The sequence below is a fragment of the Castor canadensis genome, chromosome 5 (assembly GCF_047511655.1).
Source record: "Castor canadensis chromosome 5, mCasCan1.hap1v2, whole genome shotgun sequence".
In the NCBI taxonomy this organism is placed as follows: Eukaryota; Metazoa; Chordata; class Mammalia; order Rodentia; family Castoridae; genus Castor; species Castor canadensis.
In genome coordinates, this window is record NC_133390.1 from 138,643,858 (window position 1) to 138,663,390 (window position 19,533).

Genomic DNA, 19,533 nt, shown 5'->3' on the forward strand with positions numbered 1-19,533 from the left:
GCTCACTGATCTGAAATTCTATCCTTATAATATCTCCAACTTTCCATAAATGATCAGGTTCTCTTTTAGGTCTTTCATAGTTTAATCTGCTAATAGCTTTCTCTCCCACTACACCAGCACCATCTGTTTTCATTATTATACCGCTGTAATACATTTTGATATTTAGGAAGGCCAGTACCCTCTGTGAGATTTTTTTAAATTACATTTATCTCTTTAATTCCATTGGAATTTACTCTATGGTGTGGTATAAAGTAAGGATCTAAAATGATTAATTTTCCATAACTGCCAGCCAGTTGCCCAATTACTGCTTGCTGAGAAATTTTCCATCTGCCATCAATGCATGATGCCCACTTTATCACGGAGTGCAGTCTTTCACAGTGAGGAGCGCACATTCAATTCTGATGCCTCTTGCCATCCCTTCAGTTGTCTAAAATCCCTGTCCTTGGGGAGCTTACATTCTATCTAGGGAAACAGATAAGAAATTTGAAATAACCTACAGACACAGTTGCAAAACCTTAGAGTAAACCTATAGATACAGTGCTAAATCTGACAAAAGAAAAAGTGAAGCATGTATGGCGAGGCCCTGGGAAGACAGCCCAGGGTGGCTGCAGTATAAAGTGCCACGATCGGGTTAGGGGACAGGAGGATGGGGGAGATAGGCTGCAGAGGGTGGCAGGGTTGACTGCATAGGTGTGGGAAATGAGTAAGCACACAGGTCCAGCACTCCAAAAGGTCTGCACTTAGTTTAATGCTATGCAATTGCCATCTTGGAATTCTTCATAATTTAATGAATGAATCTGTTTTTACAGGTGAAGTCCTGGGGAACTGTGGCATATGCACATGAGCAAAGGAGATATGCACAACATGGGTGTCTGCTGCTTTTCCCTGCTGCCCAATCAACATACAGCATTCTGTACTGCCTGTTACCTTCCCTTAATTGGGCTAAGATCCCTGATTCTGACCCTCCACAAGCACAGAATTCCCATGGACTCACTAAAAATAGGGTCCAGAGACACTCAAAGCAAGTGTAGGATAGGTGTTATTTCTATGACTGAGAAAGTGAGGGTGGCAGCCCCAAAGCCACACTTTCCATTTGAACCAGACTGCTTTGAATGGAGAAATAGGACAACAGTGTTCTAAGGCACACAAATGACCAAGGAGCCCCTTCACCACCTTTCTTACTCAGAATACGGCCTGTTTTAGCCACTACTTACCATGGATGTGATGACATAGAAGGGGAAACAAGGTGATCCCCATCCTTTTCCTGTCAGTCCTTCCTTACTCATCAGTAAACGAAGGGGAGGCATTGGTAGAATGTGTGTGTATCAAGAAGTGAACAAAAATAGGCAAACCAATTTCCATGTTTTTCTAAGAATTAAATTTAAATGGATGCATGAGCTACAAAGTACGATTTGTGTGATTTTGGTGATTCTACATATGAGTTAAATCTGTGTTTAAAATTGGAACTACACAAAATAAATGGTAAAATTTGTGCTAATTTGTGGTTAGAACAACCTTAAATAGAAAAAGCACCATGACAAATGGAGAATGAGACCATGAAAAAGAGGGGAAAGCTTCGCAGTTTAATGCCTTTAAAGGCATTCTTCCTCCTTCCTGAAAGAGTTCAACATTTTCATTTTGCATCAAGTCCTGCAAATGATCCATTCAGACATGTAAATGTCCTAGGAAAAAGAGTCCCACCAAGGCACTGGGCCAAGGCAACAGTCTGTCTTCCTGGTCCCTCCCTGTCCAGCCTGTTTTAATGGCCCAAGTTTCACTTCCAACTAGAACCACCTCTAGCCCCACCCTTACCGAGACTCTGGTGTCACTAGGGTACAGCCTAGGCAATGGGACCTCTAAAGCAACTCAGCTGATTCTAATGCACATCCAATGTTGAAAGCCAGTAGTTTAGATGGAGGCTACCAACAACCAAGCACACTACTCATCAACAGCCATGAGTCCTGCAGTTGGCTCTTCCAGCAAGACCTGCTATGGCATTGGAGGAGAAAATGCACCAGCTTCATATAGTAGCAACCTGGTCCTTTATCCACAAATGCAAACCAACAACCAGGGACCACTGGGCACTTGTGGTAGTCTGCTTTGTATCACTGTGACAAAATACCTGAGATTAGCAATAGGTAAGGAGGGCTATTTTGGCTCAGTTTCAGAGGTTTCAGCCTATGGTTACTAGGCCCTGTCCTTTGAGCCTGTAGTGAGGGAGCACATCATGGTGAGTAGTATGTGGCAGAAGAGGCTTGTTCACCTTGGGTAGGCCAAGAAACAGAGAGACAGGAAGAGGCTAGAGTCCCAATAGTCCCTTCAAGGGCATGCCCCTCCACCCATGGCCTAACTTCCTTCCACTAGGCCTCACCTCCTAAAGGTCCCACCACCTCCTATCAATTCCATGGGTAGCTAGAGATCAAGGCTTTAATATATGGGCCTGAGCAAAGGGGCAGAGGAAGCATTTATTATTCAAATTATACCAACACTTAAAGAAAATTAACAACACCAAAGAGAAGGGTTAAGATGACCAAATGGAACAACTGGTCCTAGAGGATCCACAGTGATATGGGAAGCAACAGAACCCTTAAAAAAAAATCACTGCTCCTGACATATACCCCATCTAAGCTCATGATACCACTCTCCCTTTGTTACCTCCAGCCCATCTGGTTCCTACTCTACTCCTCTCTATCCAACCTCAGTGCAGGTCTCCTGCTTTCCCTGCCACACCCAGTCCAATCTATCTGCCACCCTGCTTCAAGAAGGTCATAGCTAAAAAGTAGATCTGACCTTCTTACCCTGCTGAACTCTCTTCTGTGACTGCCTAGTGCTCAAGGGCCAAATTCAAGCTCTTTTCCAACAAACTGAGCACCATAGTTATCTGGCTGCCTCTCCAAGTTCATTCTCTTCCTCCCCATGCACAGCTTTCTCGTGCTACCAGATCCACTGCTTCTTATTCCACTAGATATAATTTCCTCCCCTCCTTCATGCTCTTCCAGGAACACAAAACCTCTGCTCCAAGTTTTCAGACCTGGATGCCTCTTCTCACCCAGATGTCTGTTATCTGCTCATGCATACATGTCCCAATGACCAGGCTCACACCCCAGGCTCTGTATATTCCCCTTGCTCCCTCAGCCCAGGCAAACAGTGTGCTCGCAGAACTGTCCCAATGCGATTTCAATCCCCTAAAGTAGAAGCCTCTTGAAGAAAGAAACCATGCCTTATTTCTCTTTCTAGAATCCATGATGCAGAATCTGGCACATGAAAAGTAGTCAACAAGTATTTATGAAAAGGAACCAAATGCAGGCCACTGTCCCAATTTTTATATATATGGTTACAGGTCAAGTGTAGAAGTTAGCCTCTCACTCAAAGCCAATGAAAACACCAATCTATTTTGGAAGAAATATACCCAAAATGCAATATTAAATTATTTGCTTTTGTTATTCTGAAATACTTGGCTTTTGAGGCTTTAGAGTTGATTGATTAGAGGAGTAGAAAAAGTGGGAATTCTTTTCCTCCACTGTCAGAGCTTTACTTTGCTCTGCTGAACTCAAGTTAAAGGCAAAGTAACTGGTCTCATCTGAGAAGGTCAGGGCTGATGAGCCTGAAATGCAATCAGGACCATATGGCTCATTACCATACACACTCTCCATTTCTGACATCTGATTTCCATCAAGGTACAGAGAATGATGCCTGCAAAGCTCCTTCAAGTCCCCAGTGGAGATTTCAAAATCACTTCAGGTTGTGGGTTTCTTCTCAGGAATAAAGCCTAAAGAAAAACAGTGTCAGCAGAGAGCCAATGAGGACAGATGAGCAAAACAGAGGTTCTCCAAAAGGCCAGCAATCAGGTTTCTAGCATAAGAGAGGCCCGGGAAGATCACTGGTTTGACCCTGTAATCTGATGCATAAGGACACTGAATCCAATGGGTTCTGAGATGTGGCCAGTGACACCCAGGTAGCGGTCAAGTCAAAATTCCCAGGCACCCAACTCCCAACCTTACTTTGGACTATTCCTCTTTTCCTGCTTTAAACAGATCAAGGGCCTTCATGAGGGGAAATAAAGGAGAAGAAAGCTATATTCAGCATTTGTGTATTCCCCCAGCCTTTAATAAAGAGGAAAATAGTGAGTGGTGGACTCCAGACCACAAGAAGCTCAGGAACCCTACCTCCTCCACACCAAGATGCTGAACACAGCAATATCTAGGCATACCATCTAGCACAGGAAAAGTCCTTTTATTTTCAAGCCCATAATGACATTTTTCTTGTACAGTGGGTACTTTAGCCTCTTAAAGAACAAATGCGAAAAAAGTCAGCTGCCAACTCCTCATAGACCATGATAGCCCCAAAGACACAGTTCACAGCAAAGGCATGACATGGCTACCCTGTTCCTTTCCCTTTTCCAGAGATACCTCACTTCTGCCTTGGTCTTTCCCAAGGCCTTGGGAACATGTTAGGCCCAGGAAGATATCACTTCAAATACCAAACATTCTGCATCCCTAGAAAGGATGAAGAAGAAAACATCCTCAGAAGTACTCACTTCTGTTCTACATTCAGAATCCTAAACTGATGACTGGAACATGTGTACTCTATGCCGTAGAATATAAGCACTGATGTGTCATTTTTATGGCCTTAAATATATAGTGCTTCAAATACTATGGAAAATGAATCCGCCAAAGCTCTAAAATTCACTTCTGGTTGGGGTTACTACTGCTGCTCTTGCTTTTCAGGCTGGAAGCCACAAGCCCTTAGTCCTTACCCCTGATCCAGGCATCATACATAAAAACAAAAGCCACATTCCTGATGAACATCATTTCATTTTAGAGGAAACTAGATAACATGAAGAAATCTGTGTGGTGGTGGAAACTGGGAAGGCAAGGGATTAGGAAGATGTCAGTTCAAGGCCAGCCCAGCCAAAAAGTTTGCAAGACTCCCATCTTAATCAATAAAAGCTAGGATGAAGGTACATGCCTGTCATCCCTGTTATGCAGGAAGGATCACAGTCCAGGCTGGCCCAGGTAAAGTAAGATCCTAATTGAAAAATAACCAAAGCAAAAAGGGTTTGAGGCATGGCTGAAGTGGTAAAGCACCTACCTAGCAAACTCAAGACTCTTGAGTTCAAAGTCCAGTACCAACAAGAAAGAAATCTGTGTGGTTCCTTTGTACTCCATTATTGACAGACAAGTCAAAGAGAAATAAATTCTCCAGAAATGTTATTTAACATTAAAAACAAAACCAATCATATATCCAAAGGAAGGGAAATCAGTATGTCGAAGAGACATCTGCAATCCCATGTTCCTTCACAATCACCAAGATTATAATCAACCTAGGTGTCCAGCAACAGATAAATGGATTAAGAAAATGTGGTACATGTATACAGTGCAGTATTATTCAACCATATAAAAGAAAAAAATCCTGTCATTTGTGGCAACATGAATGACATTAGCTAAGTGAAATTATCAAGCACATGTTTTCACTTACATGTGGAAGATAATAAGCTGATCTCATAAAGACAGAGAAAATAGTGGTTACCAGTTGCTGGGAAATGTGGATGGGGTAGTAAACAGGTACAGGGGCACAGAAAAATAACTTCTCATGTTCCGCAGCTCATGAGAAGGTAGGTAACTATGATTGATAACAATTAGCTATATATTTTGAAATAGCTAATAGAAAGGATTCTGAATGTTCCCAATGCAAAGAAAAATAAATACTTGAAGTGACAGATATGACAATTACTCTGAGCTGATCACACATATTGCATACATGTATGGAATGTCACACTGTACCTCATAAATATGTATGTATGTATTTTTAAAAAACTGGGTATTTTTAAAAAATCTGGCAAAGCAGGAACATGGGGACTTCATTTCTAGGTACTGAGACCACATCTCCAAAGGTTGTAGGAGCTATCTAAGTGCATCACATTTTCCCAGAACTCATGGGAAGATAAAACTAACCTCATGCCTTCACTTCTGGCAGAGCTGCAGGAAGTCCAAGGATGCTGAGGTCCAGTCACCTATACATCGCTCCCTGTAAGTGAGTGAATTAGGAGACAGGGTGCTCCTTTGTTTCCATTTTCTCAGGTGAAAAATAAGGCAATTCAACAAAACTCCTGGTGCAGCCTATTATTATCATTCCTCTCCAATTCCTGAATTTATCTTTAGAGAACTCCATTTCCCATGGCTTGATGAAGTAAGCTGCGCTCTGACCTTATTCCTCTCCTTCCCCTTCCCTTGATTTGCCTAATGCCATGCATTATAGAACTGATTTATCACAAATATATCCTGGGTACTGAAATAGGTTGGAATGAATTCCTGAATACACTTCTCATCTCCCCAGACACCACAGCCAAGTAAGAGATCCAAGAAGAGAAATGACTCTGCACAGGTTCCGAGCAATTCTTTCAGGCCTATTATTCTTAACCTTTGATAAGTCCTCCTGTCTCATTTTATTAAATTCTATTAAGAAAGACATGAAAGAAATCTAAAAGAAAAGTTGGCTGAGCCTGCCTGGTATTTTATTCACAGGACACATCTGGAAGGAAGGCCTACTTTTCTGTTTTTTAAACCTGACTAGTTTTCCCAAAATACCTCTCTTGAACAAAAGCTATATACTTTTGAGGCAATTTATATCATTAACAATAATTCTCTCTCAGTGAGACACTAACTTTGAACAAACTAGTGAATCTCCGCAGTTAGCCAGTTACTGAATGAGATGACAACTGTACCAACTTAAAGACTGTAGAGCTAATTTTAACACTTGCTACAGCTAGGTGTTGTTCTATTATTCTCTGTACTTTTAGTAGGTTTGAAATATTTCAATTTGAAAAATACTAACAAATACCACAGAGGAGAAATTTTCTGTTGCTTAGAAAATCCAGATCCACAAAAGGGAATGTGCATAAAGATTTTTGCATCACCATCATTAACAGTAAAAAATTGCCAACAACTCCAAAAACTCATCAAAAGGAGAAAAGCTAAACAAAGTGCAGTATATTCATATTACCAAATCCTGTCTTGCAGTCTTCAAATTAAGGCCTGTCCTCTTCCAAAGAATCAAGGTCACAAAAAGCAAGGAAAGGCTAAGGAACTAATCCAGAATGAAGGGCACTACAGATATATGGCAATTAAATGTAAATCATGACTCTGAACTGGATCCTTTCACTGTAACAGACATTACTAGATAAAATGTCAGTGACACCAGAGGACTGGATGCTAGCAAAATATCGATGTCAATTTTCTGATTTTGATGGGTGTTCTGGATTCTGTGAGAGAACTGTTTTTAGGAAATGCACTATTGAGTTCAGGGGTAATGGGACATCAGGTCAACACCTTACTCCCCAAATACTTCCATTAAAAAATTTTTGCCAGGCACCAGTGGCTTACACCTGTAATCCTAGCTACTTGGGAGATTGAAATTGGGAGGATCTTGGTTTGAGGCCAGCCTGGGAAAACAGTTCATGAGACCCCCTCCATCTCCAAAATAGCCACTTCAAAATGGACTGAAGGTGTGGCTCAAGCAGTAGAGTACCTGTTTTGCAAGCACAAAGCTCAGTGCTCCTATTCACAATAGCCAAGTTATGGAAACAGCCAAGATGCCCCAGCACTGACGAATGGATTAAGAAAATGTGGTATCTATACACAATGGAATTTTATGCAGCCATGAAGAAGAACGAAATGTTATCATTCGCCGGTAAATGGATGGAATTGGAGAACGTCAATCTGAGTGAGGTTAGCCTGGCCCAAAAGACCAAAAATCGTATGTTCTCCCTCATATGTAGACATTAGATCAAGGGCAAACACAACAAGGGGATTGGACTATGAGCACATGATAAAAGCGAAAGCACACAAGGGAGGGGTGAGGATAGGTAAGACACCTAAAAAATTAGCTAGCATTTGTTGCCCTTAACGCAGAGAAACTAAAGCAGATACCTTAAAAGTAACTGAGGCCAATAGGAAAAGGGGAACAGGAACTAGAGAAAAGGTTAGATCAAAAAGAATTAACCTAGAAGGTAACACCCACGCACAGGAAATCAATGTGAGTCAATGCCCTGTATAGCTATCCTTATCTCAACCAGCAAAAACCCTTGTTCCTTCCTATTATTGCTTATACTCTCTCTACAACAAAATTAGAAATAAGGGCAAAATAGTTTCTGCTGGGTATTGAGGGGGTGGGGGGGAGAGGGAGGGGGTGGAGTGGGTGGTAAGGGAGGGGGTGGGGGCAGGGGGGAGAAATGAACCAAGCCTTGTATGCACATATGAATAATAAAAGAAAAAAAAAAAAAAGCTCAGTGCTCAAACTCCAGTCCCACCAAAAAGAGTTCTCAGTCATGCTCTTCCAACTGTCTACAAGTAGAAACGTATCACACAGCTCACACAGCATATGGAAATTAACTCAAAATGGATCAAAGGCCTAATGTAAGAGCTAAAGCTATAAAACTCTTAGAAGAAAACATCCATGACTTTGGATTTGGCAGTGATTTCTTAGATACAACAACAAAAGTGTAAACAACAAAAGAACAAAATTAACTGAAGTTCACCAAAATTTTAAAAATTTGTGAGTCAGAAACCATGGTGCCTGCAGTCCCAGCTACTCAGAAGACTGAGACAAGAGGATTTGTTTAGCTCAGGAGTTCAGGGCCAACCCAGTGAAACCCACTGTGGCCGGAGATGTGGCTCAAGAGGTAGAGTTCCTGCCTACCGTGCAAGTTCAAACCTCAGGAATACTAAAAAAAAAGTGGATCAAAGGACACTATCAACAGAGGGAAAGGCAACTCACAGAATGAGAGTAAATATTTGCAAATCAAATATCTGATAAGCAATTAACATACAGAATATATAAAGAACTCCTACAACCCAACAACAAAAACACAGAACCCAATTCAAACTGGGCAAAGGACAGAAAATGACATTTCTTTAAACAATAAGCATGGTCAAGAACCACATGAAAATCCTCAACATCACTAATCATTACAGAAATGCAAAACAGAATCACAGCTCAGTATTATTTCACACCGAGTATTAAAAACTAGAAAATAACAAGTATTGGTGAGGATGTAGAGAAATGAGAACCCTGTGCACTGTTGATGGGAATGTAAAATGGTGCAAACAATGTGGAAAACACAATGGCAGTTCCTGGAACAATTAAACAAAGAACAATCCCACTTCTAGATATATTCCCAAAAGGATTAAAAGCAGGTCTTGAAGAGATGCTTGAATGCCAAAGTTCACAGGAACACTATTCACAACAGCTAAAAAATTAAAAAATAACTGGGCATGGTGGCACATGCCTGTAATACCAGCACTAAGGAGGCTGAGGAAGAAGGATCTTGAGTTCTAGGCTTGTGTGGGCTACAATAAAGAGGCCCTGCTCAAGAAAAAAAAGTGGAAACAACACAGATTCCCAAGTGGATGAATGCATAAACAAACTATGATATATACATACAATGGAATATCACTCAGTCATAAAAAGGAACTTCTTTTTTTTTTTTTTGGTATTGGGGTTTGAGCTTAGAGCTTCGTACTTGCTAGGCAGATGTTCTACCACTTGAGCCATGCCTCCAGCCCCATAAAAAGGAAATTTTGACACATGCTATGAATATGAGATTGGACACAGACAAACCCCAAAGATATTGTGCTAAATGAAATAAGCCATTCACAAAAGGACAAATACTCCATGATTTCAATCATATGATAGAGACAGCAGCCAAATTCAAAGAGAAATAGTGATTGTCAGGGGCTGGACAGAGGGGAGAATGGGGAATTACTGTTTAATGGGTACAATTTCAGCTTTAAAAGATAAGAAAGGGTCTGAAGTTATAATAGTTACACAACAGTATGACTATGCTAACGACTCTGAACTATGTACTTAAAAGGGTATATTTTACATTATGTATATTTGCCACAATATGTAAAGAAACATTAAGTCCACACACCCATAGGTACTATGAATTTCCCATGACAATATGCAAATGAAATAAATATATTTTATTAAGTCTGAAAGGATACAGATAGCACTCACCAATGCTGTTACCTCTAACATCGTGAGATTAGAGTCAAAAGAATTTTAGTGCATCTTAAACTTCTAAATTTTTTAAAGAATACTGATTTATGTACTATATGTAACAAAAATTTACATAAAATCTTATTTATGGGCACATGAGAAAAATAAAGGATAGGAAAAGAATTGTTTCTATAAAAGATCTTCCTACCTAGGAATACTATAAAAAGCTCACTATTAAAAAAATAGCATTTCAAAATTGATACTTTCCAGTTATACATCCTTGCTTTCTTGAAATTAAAAAATAATGATAATCATTACAACAGAGGCTTTTTCCAGGAGAAAACAAACAGGGCAAAAAGACAACATGAAAATTGAAAAGCAAACAAACAAAAGAATCCACGGAGCATACGGTCAGGTCTTGTCTGGATTTTGAAATTTCATAGAAATTGTATTTACCCCCTGAAGGCTGTGTGACCCACCAATGACACTGATAGTTAATGGTAACCTCTGCCCTTCCTCTCCAGTCAACAGTTATGCTGCTTCTGAACAGAGCCACTGCCCGGGCATGATGTGGGCACCATGTTCCTGACAGAGAAGGAGGAATGGAGAATGGAAACAAGGCCACAGTTAGATCTTTCCATTACACAAAAATGAAGCTTCTGGGCTTCTCTTCCTGATTAAAAACAGAAAAAGAAGTTGACTTCACATTTTTATGGAAAGCAGTCAAAGGAATACATTTCATGTGAAAGATCTTTACAGAAGTACTATGCCTTGGTGTTTTATAATGACAAAAATAAGCAACTGAGATGGTGGAAGTAGCCAGGAACAAGTGCCACTGTGCAACGAGGCCTGCTCCCAGCAAGCAGCATCCTGGAGTCTGCAGCAAGACCTCCTCCCACCTGGACTTCCGCTCCGCCCCTGGACCTGCTGCCTTCCTTCTAGCAATTACCTCCTGCAATTTCCGAGATCAATGAACACCAGGGAACATATTTTTCCAAAAATAAATCTCTTTTTTCTCCAAAAAACTCTTAGGATTTAGATTTGGACAATTCCCTGACAATGTTAGCTAGAATGGTGTATATAAATCAAATTCAATATAAATATTGTTTCTTGGGCTTTTGAAATATCCTCTTATAATTAAAGTTTTTTGCATTTTGGAGAAAAATGGGCAATAATGAAACATCTGGCTTCTCATTAACCTGAAGAAGAGGGCCTGCTTCCCTGGAACTTGGTTGCTATTTTGAATTTTTTTAAACCCCATCAAATAGAGGTTCTAGCTTTGTGCCTAGACTATTCCGAGGGATCTCTTAGCTCCAGGGTGAAAATCATACCCCTCAATGGCCACATGTCTGATCTCGTCATAGACACCCACACCAGGGAACCCCTCCACCACAATGGGTGTGGAGGCAAAAATGGGATCTTTCTTGTAGTGAACCACCGGAAGGTAGACTTCACAGTCTGCCCTATGCTCAAGCCACAGTATGGAAGAAATCAAACATGAGTCATTATAGAAGAACTCAACTGTGGGAGGCAGAACAACAGAGTAGTTAAGAACCTCCAAAGCACACCTAGAATCTCTCCACTCACTCACACACCTGCTGCAGGAGCATCTCAGGGCTCTCCCTGCCACTCTGTCCAGGGTCACACAACCACCCTTCCTGAATCTACACTCCCATCCAGTCTCAGCCATTTCTGAAGATACACGTCAGAGCTCGCATTGTTCAAATAACTCTCCAGCCCACTAACACCAGAATCTAAACTATTTACCTGACCTGGCCCAGAGGCCTCACCTCATCAGGCCCAGGTTAGAGCTCAGCTCATTTCCTACCTCTCCTTGCAACTTTCTGCTCCAGCCACACAGGCCTGGAGTCTGTACTTGCTGGCTCACATTCTTCCTCTTATATTCATAAGGCTGGCTCAGTCAGGTCGGTGTCTCTCCCCAGTGCCTGTACCTGAGGTGGCCTCCACCCCAGCAGCATTCTCTACACCTAACCCCATTTTGTTTCTTAAATTATCACAATTTCCCCTTATATTTGTTTTGCATGTTTCCCCACTAGAATATAAGCTCCATGAGGACAGGACTGGTTAAGTGCTGGGCCTATACGCAGGGCCAGCACATACCAGACACCATGTAAGTGTCTGTCGGATGGCGCAGGTGGTGGGTAAGTTAGTGCACGGATGATGAGAAGGCAGCTTGCTGGATGGACATCTGGGTGGATATATAGGTGAATAAATAAACAAGCAAGCAAACTAACAAACAAATGAGCATGGGCTTTTATTTAGGCACAACACCACAAGGGAATTCATGCCATACCCATGCAGTGGGGAGTCAAAGGCAAGGAGGCCTCATCTAGATGAGACTGAAGTGAACATCACAAATGAAGCACTGTGTGAAATGCACCTTAAAAGATGTGGAAGATGTCAACAAGTAGAGCCAGGGAAGGCATTCATTCCAGGGGGATGAACAAAAACACAAAGGAAAGGACCATGCATGGTGGTACATGTCAATAATCCCAGCTACTCAGGAGACAGAGATTGAGAGGATCTCAGTTCAAGGCCAGGCCAGACAAAAAGTTAATAAGACCTTATCTCAACAAACATGCCATGCATACTGGAGCACACCTGTAATGCCAGCTACCCTAAAGGTATAGGTAAGAGGAGTGTAGTCCAAGGTAGGTCCTGGGGAAAAAAGCTCAAGACCCTATCACAAAAACAACTGAAGCAAACTAGGGCTGGAATGCAGCTCATGGGGCAGATCTCCTGCCTAGCAATATGAAGCACTAAGTTCAAACCCCAGTACTGCAAAAAAAAAAAAAAAAAAAAGCCACAAAGGAGTAAAATCATGATGAATTATTTAAGACACAGCAAATAATCTGCAGGAAACTAGTCTACAATCCACTATGGAAAGCTTTTAACACAAACTTTGTAAGTAATAATACACCATAAAATATAAACCCTTAAAAATATCTCAGGCAGGTATAAGTGGAAATGATCAGCCAAATGTCCAGGGAACATCAACACCCTGTTGCATTAAATTACAGTTTCCATGCAGAGAAAATGTAAACCTTGATCATTCCGGGGTTTTATTCTAAGTTCCATAAGTGAAGCATTCTATGTCCAGTACCTAAAAACCAAGAGAACTATAAATTACTTTTCAACTAAAAGTCTTGAGAAGCTACACCACTGCAAGCTTTCTGGCCATTGAGAGACCGCCATGTTGGTTTATCACTCTTAAGAATCAAGTTATTCCACTAGCACGTGCCTCAATGTCACTCAGCAGAGTGGCCAGTCATTAGTCACTAATGTATTGAGCTGTTGACTATCGGCTTTTTCCTGACACATCTGTAATTATGTGGAGAAGGCACTAGGCTCTGGGGACATTTTCATCACCGCATGTATGGAGAGTGGAGATGAATGAGAACAGCCTCATATGTGACCTCAATAATCAAATTCAGCCATCTTGCTTCCTGGCAGCTGCAGTAACATAGGTTGCAAAGTATTTTTAGGAACAGGGTGGTCAGGAGGGGAAGGCAGGGTGGTCCGGAAGAAACCAAGGCCCGAAGCAGATAAAAATGGCAACATCAGATTTCAGCTGATCCAGTAGTTCTCAAATGTCAGTGCACTTGTGAAGAACACTAAGACCTGGTTAGAAAGAAATCTACTCTTCTGCACTCCACATTCAGACATGCCAAGAACTCTGGTTCACACCTCCGTGTAGGCCCCGGGCTTGCATTTTAACCAAGAGTCCTGAGTGGCTACATGCCAAGAGTCCTCATTCCATCCTTGAGGAACACTTTAATCGGCCCCACTGATTCTTGTAGAGAAGGAATACATAATCCTAACACACAGAAGCTCCCAGACCCCAGGATCTGCACTTCTTTGGGCATTCAATAGATGTGACAAAAGCCCTGGCCCCTCTCTCCCAGCAAAAGGTATACATATGCACATACACAGTGGGGATGAGCTTAGGGCAGTCTGTGAACCCTAAAAGCCCCCTTGATCCCATTAACACCTCCCTCACCCATCCCCACCTTCTCCTGGAGACTAACCATGTTTAAAAAGACATGCCTTTTCAGTCATTAGACTGCCCCCGAACCATACTATTTTGGCAAACACCTCTACAGTTAAGTGTGTTATTGAGCAGATCTTTAAAATGATTATAGCAAAAGCTGCATTTAAAAACAAATTCTATCATGTACAGCTCATTTTTCTCTCTCCATTACTAATGGAGATGTTTGAACAAGGTTTTCTATAAAACTAAATGGGAGAATATGTTTCTACAATTACCTAGGACTGTGAAGATCCTGGTAAATTAACCTAAAAAGCTAAGAATTCGTAATTAAAACATTGAGTCAGGATAATTAAGTCATTGCTATGCTCAATATATAAATCCATGGGAGGATAAACTTTATCTACCTCCCTTGGGAACAAAAAGGATGCTGTTAATCTTTGACAGACCAAACCAGTAAGGTAAGGTGTTTGTTTATTCTAATACAACCACAAATGAAATTAAAGATTAAAATAACTAAAAATATGCCCAAAACACATCCACAGGAACAAACAAATAAAGTTCCTAAACTTTAAACGCACTAACCCATTAGAGTCCTGAAAGGTTGGTTTAAAGCAAAACACATGCTTAGCTTAGATGAAATTAGAAATGTTTTATGTGTCAATGGTAGAAAAGGAGCAGATCATAGTTTTAAATTTACCATCCAAATTCCAATAGCAGGGAACAAACTCCTGAATTTCTGCAATTTCAATACTGTTGTGAATTTAAGAATGTGTAAGATGAAGGTCAATTAATGGATCCATTGATCAATGGGTCCTTAAGCAAAAAGACATAGTCATATTTGCCCTGGAAGGACTTCTTTTCAAGACTATTGTGCACTGACTTAGGATAACCATCTATGTGGAAACAAAAGGCTAAATAAAAGCTACCCCTGGCAGCTTCCCAAACTAGGAAGAAGCCAGCCTGCTTGGAAACATTTGGTATGCTCCCACCCTTTCCTCCCTGTCAGACACTCATGCAAGGGGAAGGCATCCTCTAGGCACTGACCAGACCTCAGTACAGATTCAGACTGCTAGTGGAAGTAGGCAGGGCTGAGGAAGGTCAGAAGCCCACCATCCTCCACACCCAACCCACTCACCAGAGGTCTGTGCTGATTTCCTAAGTCACAGGAAAGCAGGTGTTAAGACTGAAAGGAGCAGAAACCAGGCATGATTCCATGGGTGGAAAGAAGTTTGGCTAGGTACCCACCTAGCCTGGTGGGAGGTCTTCTGTGCAGCAGACTAGGTCCCAGAAACTGGTGTCATCAACATGCCTACCATGCCACCATGACAAAGATTAAACAAAGCCATGAATGTCTCAATCTCCACACTCTGTAATGGATAGGCAACCGCTAGGTTCCCACTTTTATGATTTATTGAACATTTGTTCAATAAATTAATGTGACAAACTGAACTTATAGGATTGGAGTAAATGGTAGAATCTGGGTACTATTTTGGCAAGCAGACTTGTAAACACACTCCTGAGGCAAGTCAACCACTAGAATCTGGTTCAAGCCACATAAACACTGAAGTTGAAGCCAGTCAAAATTAGGGAACTAGAATCTAGGGTTCAAGCATTAAAAAATGTGTTTAATTAATGCATTTAAGTGTTCTTCTATGAGAAGTTGCAAACCGACCAGCATCTATATAATTCTTCCTTCTGTTCTGACCACTTCTCATTAGAGCTGTCACTCAAACTGAAACTACAGCAATGGAAAGCATGTCTGGGCACAAGGATTGCTAAAAAGGCTATTCCTGTCACCAAAATTACAAACAAATGAAACTGAATGGAGCTTTTTCTCCAGCCCTGTTCTACCCTACATATTTCCTTCAGATCCTCTTGAAGTCATGAATGTCCCAATCTCCACACTCCAAAGTCCAAGTACAGGGGTGGAGGCTGGCTGATAAGACAAGTATACAGAGAAAATTATACAAGAAGCAAAGGTGATATTCAGATAAGTGTAAAATTAAAAGCTTCATAAAATCAGAGGCACCATTTGGTCAACTAATCCCACTGATTTGTCAATAAATACACAATTTAACTCAAAGATGTATATTTGGAAGTTTGGTGTTTTTTTTTTCAACTCCTTCCAGCATTTCCATGTAGTTAGGCTTTCAAGATCACTAACTACATGAGGACATACATAATGAATGGCAACACTATGAAGTAGGTGGGCCCTTGACCCCAGGGAATAGCCTTTCACTTACCATTCACCACTCTTCTCCAGGAAAACTCCATCTGCTCTTGCACACATGCAATTCCATCCACAGGAGGCTCAGGAAAACAGGCCCTGGTCAGGGGAAGGTCTCTTAAGATTAAAACAAGAGTGGGAACAAGTTTCTGCCACAGGAATTGTGGACTAGGGTGCTGATCTCCCAATATCTAGCCACTGTGAGAACAACTTATGCACTAGCAGCACCAGGTAATCATCAGCATGTTTCTACCCAAGTTGTATTCTTCCACAAAAACATAAGGAAACAGCTTCTGTCCAGTGGTTCTGCTATCCCTTCCCCATCCTGTTCCCTTTGGAAGTGTCCTTCAGAGCAAGAACATAATGCTGTTCTTCCAGCCTCTTCTCACTGTCACAACTATCACAAGATCCACACAGCACCCTAGAATTGTGACCCACATGCCACTGATGTAGCCATGAGAAACATGCAGAGACCACTGCTGGAAAGAAGCGGATTACCTAATTAAGGCAGGCAAACCACTGGCTGCCTTTACCAATCCAGTCTTCACCAGCAGCAACTGCTCTGCCCACAGGCAAAGCTGTGGGACTCTTGAAAATAAGAATCTACCTGAGTTTGAAATTTAAGCTTAAAAACAACTCAGGATTCCTTCTCTGAAGGCCCACCCAGCTCCGCGGCACCAGCAACGGCATCGGTCCTCTTAGAACTCAGTACAGCCATAGACATCAGAGCCCACGCCAGCAAGGTGCCATTTCTAATCAAGAAACACACCCCGGACACAGTTCCTGGGGCATGGCAGTGAACAAAACATAGGAGCATATGTTTTAGAAGTGCTTTGAGCAGATGAGAAGCAAGGAAACAAGAAGACAGTAACAGTCAGTGCTGTCTGTGAAGTAATCATCAGGGCAACATGACAGTGGCTTTCAGCGGGGAGTGCGGGGGTTGTTTAGGATTGAGACAGGTTTCTCCTGCAAGGAGAAGGCACTGGAACAGAAGCCAGAGCCCCAAGACTCTAGAGAGGATGCAAGAGCAGATACAGCATAGGGATAGTGAGAAAGTACCACAGGACAAACAGACGAGCCACAGAAATCTGGTCACTCAGGCCTTGGTAAGTGACAAGAAGGAACTTAGATTGCCATCTACATGCTTTTAGAAAAAAAGCCTGAGCTGGGTGGCCTATGACGTTCTCTAAACTGCCTCAGACTTCACCTCATTCACTGTCACTGACCTTTCAGGTTTCTGTTACCCTAAATCTATCCCTGAGAGTGAGGACTGGGTGGTGGCATGTTTTTCTCTCATTCACCGTGCCCAGCATGCCATCATACACCAGGAAGCGCACACACACACACACACACACCCCTTATATATTGCCCATCTATGCAGATGGCTTAAAGATCCTATATTGAAAAACAACTGGCCAAAAGAACCATATTTATGTAATATAAAAACTGCCAAAAGAACCACTTTTTTGTAATCTAATTGTAGCTATTTAGAATATAATAGGGAAATAAAACACTAAGAATTAAAAGCTTGCTTGACAGAAACACATGTTTATCTATCAGTAAAACAAATTTGGCTGTGTTCTTCCCTATCCACATAAAAGCAAGCTAAGTAGCTGTCTGTTCTGAAAGGAAGTCCCTCTTACTAAAAGGGAAAAAGGCAGAGAGAGGCCATAAGTGGAGGCCAGCACTACAGTAATCAAGATCCCTCCGGTGCCAGCTCACTGCCACCTACTGGACAGCCAGAGGACAGAGACCTGTGCAAATTTCTAGAATGAAAAAGTGTCTGAAATTGGACAACTTAAGCACTTGAACAGAAAACTCCTGTAGGATTCGGAAATAGCTGAGAGTCTTTTTTAATCTTGTGAGTTAAGATATCCTGTTAGAAGTGTTAAAAATGTCATTTTGGGGTGGTTTGGTTTTTCTTGTGTATGTTTTCGGTGTACATGATGTTCTGATATATATAGTGAACTGACTACAGTCAAGCAAATCACATTTCCATCACCTTACATGGCTACATTTTCTTTGTGTGGTGACAGTACCTACAAACTACTTTCTTAGCAATGTCCACTATACAGTGTGATAGTAACTGCAGTCCTCAAGTTATGCATTACACCTCTAAACTAATTCATCCTAGATAACCATCTTTGTACCCTTTAACTTAAATGAGAAAAAAAAGAGAGTCATCTATGAAAGATGGCTGAGGATCCCAAAGGCATAATGTATTACTCTCCCATTTCCAGAAAAACATTCAGAATGAAAAAAGACTTGAATAAAATTTTCTTGAAACAAGAGTTAAAGCAGAATAATAAATCAGGACTATATAATAATAATCAAACAAGCCAGAAGGAGCAGAAAAGGCAGAAGGGAAACCCAGAGAGATTGGAGTCCAGGAAAATGATACATCAGCAGCTTCCAGAAGGGGGTGGGCAAGAGTGGCTACTAGGGCGAGAGGGGGCACCTAGAAACGGGTCATGAAACAAATCAGCCTGCAGGAGGTGACTACGGACCTTGGCGAGTGCCTTCACAAGTGAGAGGCCTCTGGGGGCTGAGAAGAAGGAAGGAAATGGACATACTTGAGTTTATTTAAAACCCAGTGAGGGAATGATGATATGGCTCAGTGACAGCACTTCCCTAGCATGCATGACACCCTGAGTTCAACCTCCTACACTGAAAAAAAAAACACCAATGGGAACAAGATAGATGAGTGAAAGAGAAATACATATTTGTCCAAGAGAGGACAGAGGGCCTATGTGAGGCTACTGAAAAGGCAGGAGCTCAGGCCAAGTCTGGCTCCACGGAGCGTGACTCCTACAGTCACATAAGACCACATATTCGCAAGTGGTTTAATGCTCTGAGGTCACCATCTTAAATTCGTTTTTTCTTTTTTTTTAATCACATGGTCTTATTTCTCAGAGACATCACATAGTTTAGAAAACACAATTAAAGAATCTCTAGGGGATGGGTATGGTGGTTCATGCCAGCTACTTGGGAGGTGGAGATAGGAGGATCAAGATTTGAGGCCAGCCTAGGCAAAAGTTAGGGAGATCCTATCTCAAAAACAAGCCAATGAACTGAGGGTATGGCTCAAGTGGTAGAGCACTTGCCTAGCAAATGCAAGACCCTGAGTTCAAACTCCAGTACTACCAAAAGAAGTAAGAATCACAAACCAGGCATGGTGGCATACTCCTATAATCCCAGCTACTCGGAAGGCAGAGGTAGGAGGATCAAGGTCCAAGGAAGGCTGCAACAAAAATGTAAAACCCTAAAAGCAAAAAGTACAGAGGACATGGCTCAA

At 41.6% G+C, this 19,533-nt stretch overlaps 1 protein-coding gene across 2 annotated transcripts in view; it reads right to left on the reverse strand.

Annotated features, from left to right (window-relative positions):
* Dtd1 (D-aminoacyl-tRNA deacylase 1) overlaps positions 1–19,533 on the reverse strand; it is a 197,123-nt gene that overhangs the window by 139,155 nt on the left and 38,435 nt on the right. Inside the window, exon 5 of one of the 2 annotated variants that reach the window (XR_012448152.1) lies at positions 16,255–16,337. The exons of the other annotated variant lie outside the window; for it this stretch is intronic. The gene's annotated coding sequence lies outside the window, so the exon portion shown is untranslated. The remainder of the gene's footprint in view (positions 1–16,254; positions 16,338–19,533) is intronic. 2 annotated transcript variants of the gene reach the window in all.